Source organism: Podarcis cretensis, assembly GCF_951804945.1.
Source record: "Podarcis cretensis genome assembly, chromosome: 12".
In the NCBI taxonomy this organism is placed as follows: domain Eukaryota; kingdom Metazoa; phylum Chordata; class Lepidosauria; order Squamata; family Lacertidae; genus Podarcis; species Podarcis cretensis.
In genome coordinates, this window is record NC_137181.1 from 22,054,974 (window position 1) to 22,063,004 (window position 8,031).

The window sequence follows — 8,031 nt, forward strand, 5'->3', positions numbered from 1 at the left end:
TTTGCCTTCCTGAGTTAACTTCTCATATATCTCACCAAGTGAGGGAAGCCTAAATTCACTTTTCGTTTTACTTTAGGTGATTCTCTATGATTCTGTGTTTCTGTAGTAATCCTACAGATGGCTGTCATGCTATACAGCTGAAGACAAGTTCCTAGGGAAGGAAGGATCAAGGTAACTCGACCTGTTATCCCCTCTTCCTCCCCTCTTTACTGCCTTTTTTCAGCAGAGTGCCTACAGCAGGAATAGCCCACTTGGTGCTGACCAGATTTGTAAACTGCAACTTCCATAATCCCTGGCTATGTCTTGTGACATGGAAAGAGTCTGTCACAAGGAGGAGGAGAATGAAATGCCCCCATTTGTTAGCAGAAGCAACCTTGCGCTTCAAAGCCAAGTCTATGTTGGTGCTGCCTTGTAAAATGAACATCAGCCTTTTCGTGTGTGTTGTTGTTGTTCTCAGATTACTGAAACGGATTTTTACAATTTCCCTCAAACGGATATGAAGGAACGAATCAACATCTGTAGAATGACGTGTGTCTGTATGAAATAAATAATATATGTCAAAATCCTTAAAAGGCTGCTCCTATCAGAACTGGCACCCTGTTTCCCTGGGAGACAGCTCAACCATTTATCTAAATTATCTTGGTAATATGACAGAGTGATTGCTCACTAATGGCCAGTAACAGTTTTCTTTGTCATTTTCCTAGTCATTACCTCCTCTGAATGAACTCTCGAATAAGCTTCTGGGGCATCGTGACTGGAATATCAAGCGAGACTATTCCGATTCAAACTGCTGTACCTAGATATCTGGCCTTTCCTCTCTCACACCATTTTCATTTATGAAAAATTATACTCTTTTATTACAGAGCCCGATGAGCTTAGGAGATATTTTACTCTTAAACAGATTAGAAGCAATATTTATTTTTCACAGCTATCTTCTGTTTTGCTGCCGACACATAATACACAGTAACTCCGCTCTCTGTGGCTGTTGACGGTGTTTATTGGGGTTTCTCTGCCTAGATGGCTGCAATTTTTTCCTTTTGTTTCGTTTGGATGTTTAAGTCCATTTGCCCTTTTTGCCGGCTGTGGAGAATTGCTGATTACACAAGGCTGCCTGAATCTAATTTTCCCTGCTGAGTGTCTGAAAAACCTTTAGCTGAAAGCTGGCACGTGGGCAGCCTCCAACTTCTCAAAAGGTTAGTGATCTTCCAGATCTTCAGATCTGGCACATATTTTCCAAGGTTTATTTATATTGATTGATTTGACATATTTATAGGGCATCTTTCCGGCTTTCAAATCTTCTCAGGGTGGTTTCCAATATGTCAACAGTGGCAATAAAATGGCAACAAAGCTATTTGGGTCTCATTTTATGATTTCAAGACTTGGAAGTGCCCCCATGTTTGTTGATTTTTAAAGGTGCAACTGTATTTCATATCTGAATAATAAATTTGGCCCAAATTACCTTAAGGACTGTTTGATCTCTTCTGCTGCACCTCATAATCTGGAGCTGACAGTAACATTAAAGCACTTTTGTTCATCTGCAAATATGGAAATTGACACAAAGTCCATTCTGACAGAGATGGGGAATTTGAAGTGAACTCTGGATAAGAAGCGGATTAAGTGTACAGTGGCACCTCAGGTTAAGGACTTAATTCGTTCTGGAGGTCCATTCTTAACCTGAAACTGTCCTTAACCTGAAGCACCACTTTAGCTAATGGGGCCTCCTGCTGCCGCTGCGCCGCCGGAGCACGATTTCTGTTCTCATCCTGAAGCAAAGTTCTTAACCTGAAGCACTATTTCTGGGTTAGCGGAGTCTGTAACCTGAAGCGTATGTAACCTGAAGCGTATGTAACCAGAGGTACCACTGTACTCTCCATACAGATTCACCCTTATTAATAACCATTCCGAAGGGGTCCTAGTCTATTGCACACTTAACTTCTTGATTAATCCCACTCTGACACCATGGACCTCAAATTTAATATTGCAACGATCCAGTTCTCCTGTCATGCCTGTTTTGTGTGTCTCAGTCTTTCAGAAAGAGAGAGAGATGCTTTCATCTTGGCATAGTGCATAGTTCTGCAAAAGTTCTGGTTTGTTGTTGCCTGTCACTTCTGCTCAAAGTAAAACTTTAGTTAAAAGTGTGGAGGAGAATAGCGCATGATTAGGGTTGTGCACCAACCACAACATTCAGCTTGGACCCCACAGTTTGCTGCTCTGGAAAATAGCCTATTTTGGCCTGAAGAGCTGTGGAAGCTGCCTGATATGGCTCACATCTGAATCTCAATTCATAAAAAAATGAAGTTTTGCACTTTCAGCAAGTTCTATTATGGAGAAATTAAACATAGCTATACAGTTTGTTCTTTTGGACAAATTTTGATTAAATCCTCCTGACTGGATACAGCCTGCTAAATTAAGAACAAATGTGTGTGTTGGGCATCTTGGAAGTTTTATTTTTATTTTTTAAATGAAACATCTATACTGTTGTGTGTGCGGGGTGTTTTTTTTGCAGAAGTGGATGAAATTTGCAGGTTTGTTAGCTCTGAGCCTCCATGATGGGGGCTTGCGGCTTGGCAGGGTTGGCAAGCAAGGGGCCGCACCCCTAGCATTTAAAATTGTTGTAAACCTGCCCTGGGACCTTAGGATGAAGGGTGGAAGATAATTTCTTTAAAATGTTAATACTACTACTAATAAGTACTATTCACCTTATTTATATGATTTTTTAAAAAAATTAAATCTGTTTTTAAATATTGTGTTTAATGTTGCAACTCAACTTGGGACCTTGGGGTAAAGGACAGGCAATTAATTACTAATAATATGGGGTAGGACGGGAATGCTCACCTGACCTTCGGCCACCAGCACTGCCACGTTTACAGGGAAGGGGAGGGGAGTGGTGGCAGGAAGGTCAGTGTAGGACAGCTGCATTGGCAGAGTCAATCCAGTGTGCCTGCCAGTGCACTTACACCATGCTGACCTCACCTGTCTCCTCTCCTTCCTCATAAGTGCAATGTCTTCAGTGACAGGACATCAAGTAAGTGCTGCAGCGCTCCACATGGACCACCACTGGTGTTGTCTACAGGGACTGGTGGAGACTCTCTAGAGTTCTAGTCAAGAGTCTCACCAAGCCTTCCTGGAGATGCTAGAGATATAACTTGGGACCTTCTGCCTGCAAGGCAGGTGTTCTGCAACTGAGCTATGGCCCTTCTGAACAGTGAACTGCCCACCAGCTTCTCCAGTTCCTCGAGTGCCATGTTTATAGGGTCAGTTATTCAATGATGAATAATTAGGGCAAGCAGGGTGTTCCCTTTCTTTTGGTTCTCGGAACTGCCTGCTACTGAAGTTATTTAAGGAGCTCCTCACAGCGACTGCCATTTGGATTGTAGCCACATTCCCTGTTGTCTATGATCTGGGACTAATTCATCTTCCTGAGAGTGTTGTATTAAGGGAGAGCAACTGCTACTGCGGCCAAGTCTTGCCTACTCCCTCCCCTTTGTTTTTTAAAAAAGCCTAATTTGCAAGTAAAACAAGTTTTAAAACGACACCAGCCTGCCAAAAGAGCGACAGCCGAGCCATAGATAAGTATCTCATCAGTGCTGTAGGCTGCTTGACCTGAGTTCAAACGTTTCAGAGGAAAACATAAACATTGCCACAAATGGGCAATAAATATGTCAACAGGCCCTGCTAAAAACTAGCGACAAGGCCCCATTGCTGATAAAGGTTTCCCCCTGTCCCTCCCAAATATATGACATTTGGCCTTTTCAGTGCATGTGAAGATAAAACGAGAGCTATGTCTAGCTGAGTTTTGGAGAGAGAGAGGAGGAACACAGAAATATGAGTATCTGATAGGACGGTTGACCCCTGCCAGCGACTCCAATCTCTGGAAATTTAACAGCATGCATTAAATGTTGTGTAGGTGGCCATAGAGGAGCTCCTTTTGTGCAAGCTGTTCACCATGCGGTTTCAGCCAGTCAAATTGAGAATGAGTACCCCAGTTGAAGGCAGCAAATGGACTGGCAAAATGGCTCCACTTCACTGTGTTCTTATAGAGCTTTGCATGGGGTGGGGGTAGGAGTGGGGGTGGGGTGGGGAGAAGAGTGTCCTATTGAATGGACTTTTCAAAGAAGCCATTGACTAACATGGCCCTTGGCACCTGATACACACACACACACACACACACACACACACACAGTGCTTTTGGGGTAAAAAAAATGGGGTGCTAGTACTCATCAATAATCTATTTCATCATTAATCTATTGATAAAAGTGCTGTGGGGACCAGACAAAACGGCTGCCATGTTGTTTCGTTGGCACCTGTCTGTCTTAGGAGACAATGGAGGAGTGCTCCTTGGGGGCGAAGTCAAACTGTTGGCAGGTTGTTGCAGCAGCTGCTGTGGCTGTAGAGGCCATTATGGGAGAGACATGTTCTCTTGCAGCTGGGACAGATGAAGGCATTTGGTTGTGCTGCTGCAGATGCACCATGGCGTTTCTTCTCTCTGCGCTCCTCCTCCTCTGGTCACCACCAGCAAAAAAAAAAGACGTTGGTACTCTGTATGGGTGAGTATTGTCACAGAAAAGCCATCTATTTATCCAGGGGTGCCAACTTGAATTGGGGGGGCCCAAGTATGCCATGCCCTGTATAACTGATCATATGAGGTGGTGCATGGACAATTTGAATGGCAATGCCCATCAACTTGCCCCCCCATGTTTTATTGGGGGGGGGGAGATTGAAGACCTCTTGCCCCCTAAGAGTTGGTTTCTATCTATCATCTATATCTATCTACCTATCTACCTATCTATATCTATCTATCTATCATCTATCTATCTATCTATCTATCTATCTATCTATCTATCTTTCTATCTATCCTCCACAAATTTGCCCAATCTTCTTTTAACCTATACCTGAGAAATATCATCAACTGCCATCCAAAGCATTGCTAGCAAAATTAAACTACAATATCATTACTAATTAGTATTTTTCTTGTGCTACATTTTAGGAAACAGTCCAGAATTCCACAGCCAAGCCTATTTGAATTCAGAGGGCATATGATTTACAGAGGCATCTTAATCCCTCTGTAAGCATCAAAGAATGGTAAGAAAGAAACAGAATGCCTCTGACTATGCTTGACAGAAATAATGTGACCATCAGTCAGAGACAGACATTTTTAGGATGATGTATTTGCATAACATGCAATGTTACATCCTGGACTGTGTCAGCTAATGCCTGTAAACATATCACAGTTTCTCACTATTGGCGGTGGGGGGGGGGGGACATGGACTCATTTTGGTGTCGTTGCAAGAATTAATCACAAATTCAGACTGCCATATCCAGTCTGTTTTTGTTTTGTTTTGATTTGATTTAAGGAAAATTCTACAAATGTTTACTGCTGAGGGCTGTAACCTTCCAGTGCAGTCCTATACTCGGAAATAAGCCCTACTGAATGCAGTGGGGCTTACACCAAGGTAAATGAGCATAGAATTGGTCCCTCATTCACTTGCAAATCCTAAACAAATTTGTTCCTGTCTTTTGGGCAGTGGGAGGAGTGCATTTCAGACTTCCACTTGCATTGGCTGACTACCAGTTCAGTTGTACGCGGTGCATGAGCTTCTAGGTTAATAACACACCACCTTCCCTTCAGCTCCAGTTGCCTAATCAGCCTGAAAATGGAGTCCTTGAATAACCTGCGGCAACGCTCACAACGGCCCATTGTTCCTGTCAGCAGCCATGGCAGTTTCTTAAAGCAAGCAAAATTCCAGGATGAAAGCACCAATGTCACATGGAAGCCGAGCCTTCTAATTACAGATGTGTGTGGGCCTGCTCAGTCTACTCAGCAGTGACAGAAAACAATACTTTGCACATGTTCAGAGTCACTCTTTGCTGTAACTTCACATGATAAAAATCTCATTCAGAATAATTTCTGATCTTACTCAAAGGATATATAATGGACTTCCTGTTCAGTAACCAGCACAGAGGGGTTAATGCCATAGAGTCAGCTGTCCTGCCAGGCTCAGCCAGGTCACTCCCCTTCACCTTGGGAGCAAAGTAATCAAGCCTATTGTTCTACTTCAGTCTATCTGAAGAAGCTCAACCTGTGAGGTCTGAGCTGGTTGCCCCAAGTTCAGACCACATTTCTCTAACAAACTTTGCTTTGCTTCTATTGGGCTAGGGCTGATTTACAAGAGAAGATACCAGTGTGGAGAGATGAGTTATTCTAGCTTGTACTTCAAGAGGCAGATAGGGCTGCTGATTTCCTTAGGGGTGTTTTGCTCCCATTTTACCCCTCTGCTTTCCACTAACTCTTCTGTTTCATTAGACTTGGCTTCCAGCCATTTTGAACATGTAATCAGAAAGAAATGCTCATAGACCCATAGAATTGTAGAGTTGGAATGGACTCTGAGGATCATCTAGTCCAACCCCCTGCAATGCCGGAATCTCAGCTAAAGCATCCATGACAAATGTGGCCATCCAACCTCTGCTTAAAAACCTCCAAGGAAGGAGAGTCCATCACCTTCCAAGGGAGTCCATTTCACTGTCACTGTTGCCTCCTCCAGAGCAGGAGAAAACAAACTTGCTCCATCTTCCACGTGACAGCCCTTTAGATATTTGAAGATGGCTATCATATCTCCTCTAAGTCTGCTCTCAATCTGTCTCAGAGCCAGGGGATTAGTGGTCAGACAAAGATGAGTCGTTGGAGGGAGAAGAGGGAGCAGACTGAGAGAAGGAGATGTTGGAAGCTGAAGAGGCAACAGGGTTTAGTGAGCAGGAGGAGGCTGTGACAGAAAGCAGTTTGGAGGCAGGAGAGGAGGGGGGCCAGGGGACAGGGATGAGGCAGGTTGCTGAATAATCCAGGGAGTCTCCCCCTCCTGCTGCAACCAGCTCTCCTCCCCTGTGGTCTCCCAAAACACTCAGAGAAATGAAGAGGTTGGAGCAACGAGAGATAAGGCAATGGAGTCACAGGCTGCTGGTAAAGGAATTGGAGGAGGAGCCTTAGAGTGCGGTTGGAAGGCAGGGACTTTCAGTATGGAAAGACCTACTGGGAAGAATTTCTGTGATCACTAGGCCTGCACTGTTTTGTTTCTTTGAATAATGATTTCACTTCACTGACGCCAGTGCTTTTTATTGCTGGTCTACTCCTGACATCGGCTCCTGACATCTGCTAAGATCATCTTGAATCCCAATTCTGTCTTCAGTGGCATGGGCTACCCCTCCCGGGTTGGTGTCATCTGCAAGTCTGATGAGCATTCCCTCAATTCCTTCTTCTAAGTGATTTATAAAGATGTTGGACAGCAACAGGCCCAGGACAGAATCCTGTGGCAACCCATTTGTCTTTTTTCTTTCTTTCTCCCAGAGTGATGAGGAACCATTAGTGAACATTCCTTGGGTTTGGTCAGTCAACCAGCTACAAATCAACCTAACAATTACCTGCATTTTATCTTTACTGCTAAGGACAATGCACAACTGTAAGTAAAGTGTATTTTAAACTTACTTCACTGTGTAGTCTGTTTCTCTGAAGGACGGGTAACGGAGGCCAACTGCCTCAAGCAGCTGGAATGTATTAAAAGAAGGCTTAGAAGCCTATTCCTATGCATCACTAAATCTGCCTGATGGGGTTTAAACTCTGTTACTGGGGCTGTTTATGTGTAGGCCCTGAGTTTTTAAAAACAGGCACCAGCCATTTTTCTTTTGTTTGCTAACCCACACAAGTATGTCTGTAGAGGATTACATATAATTAATATAGTCTCTTACCAGTACCCATCAATGTTAACATTCCCTTTTAAACCAAAAATGATGCAAAAATGTCTTCCCTTCACAAAATATACCCAGCACAATAAATAGAATCCTCTCCCAAAAATAAATGACGTTGGCTGTGTCATCTATGTACTTCGGTATTTATTTTTCATTTACTGTACTTTCTTATCACCACAATCTTCTGCTTCAGCATATTTTTTTCCTCAGCAGGGAAAAAAAATCAATGTCAGAATCATTACCTGAACCGTCAGATGATGAAAGAAACCCTGTTCGAAGACAATTTAAAAAACC

General features: G+C 43.3%; 1 long non-coding RNA gene across 1 annotated transcript; it reads left to right on the forward strand.

Moving 5' to 3' along the window:
* The first annotated feature begins 700 nt into the window (after nucleotides 1–700).
* LOC307200105 lies at nucleotides 701–7,669 on the forward strand. The gene is made up of 3 exons (XR_013832325.1): nucleotides 701–1,193; nucleotides 4,988–5,082; nucleotides 7,340–7,669. It is a non-coding gene; the product is annotated as an uncharacterized lncRNA (long non-coding RNA).
* Nucleotides 7,670–8,031: the final 362 nt, after the last annotated feature.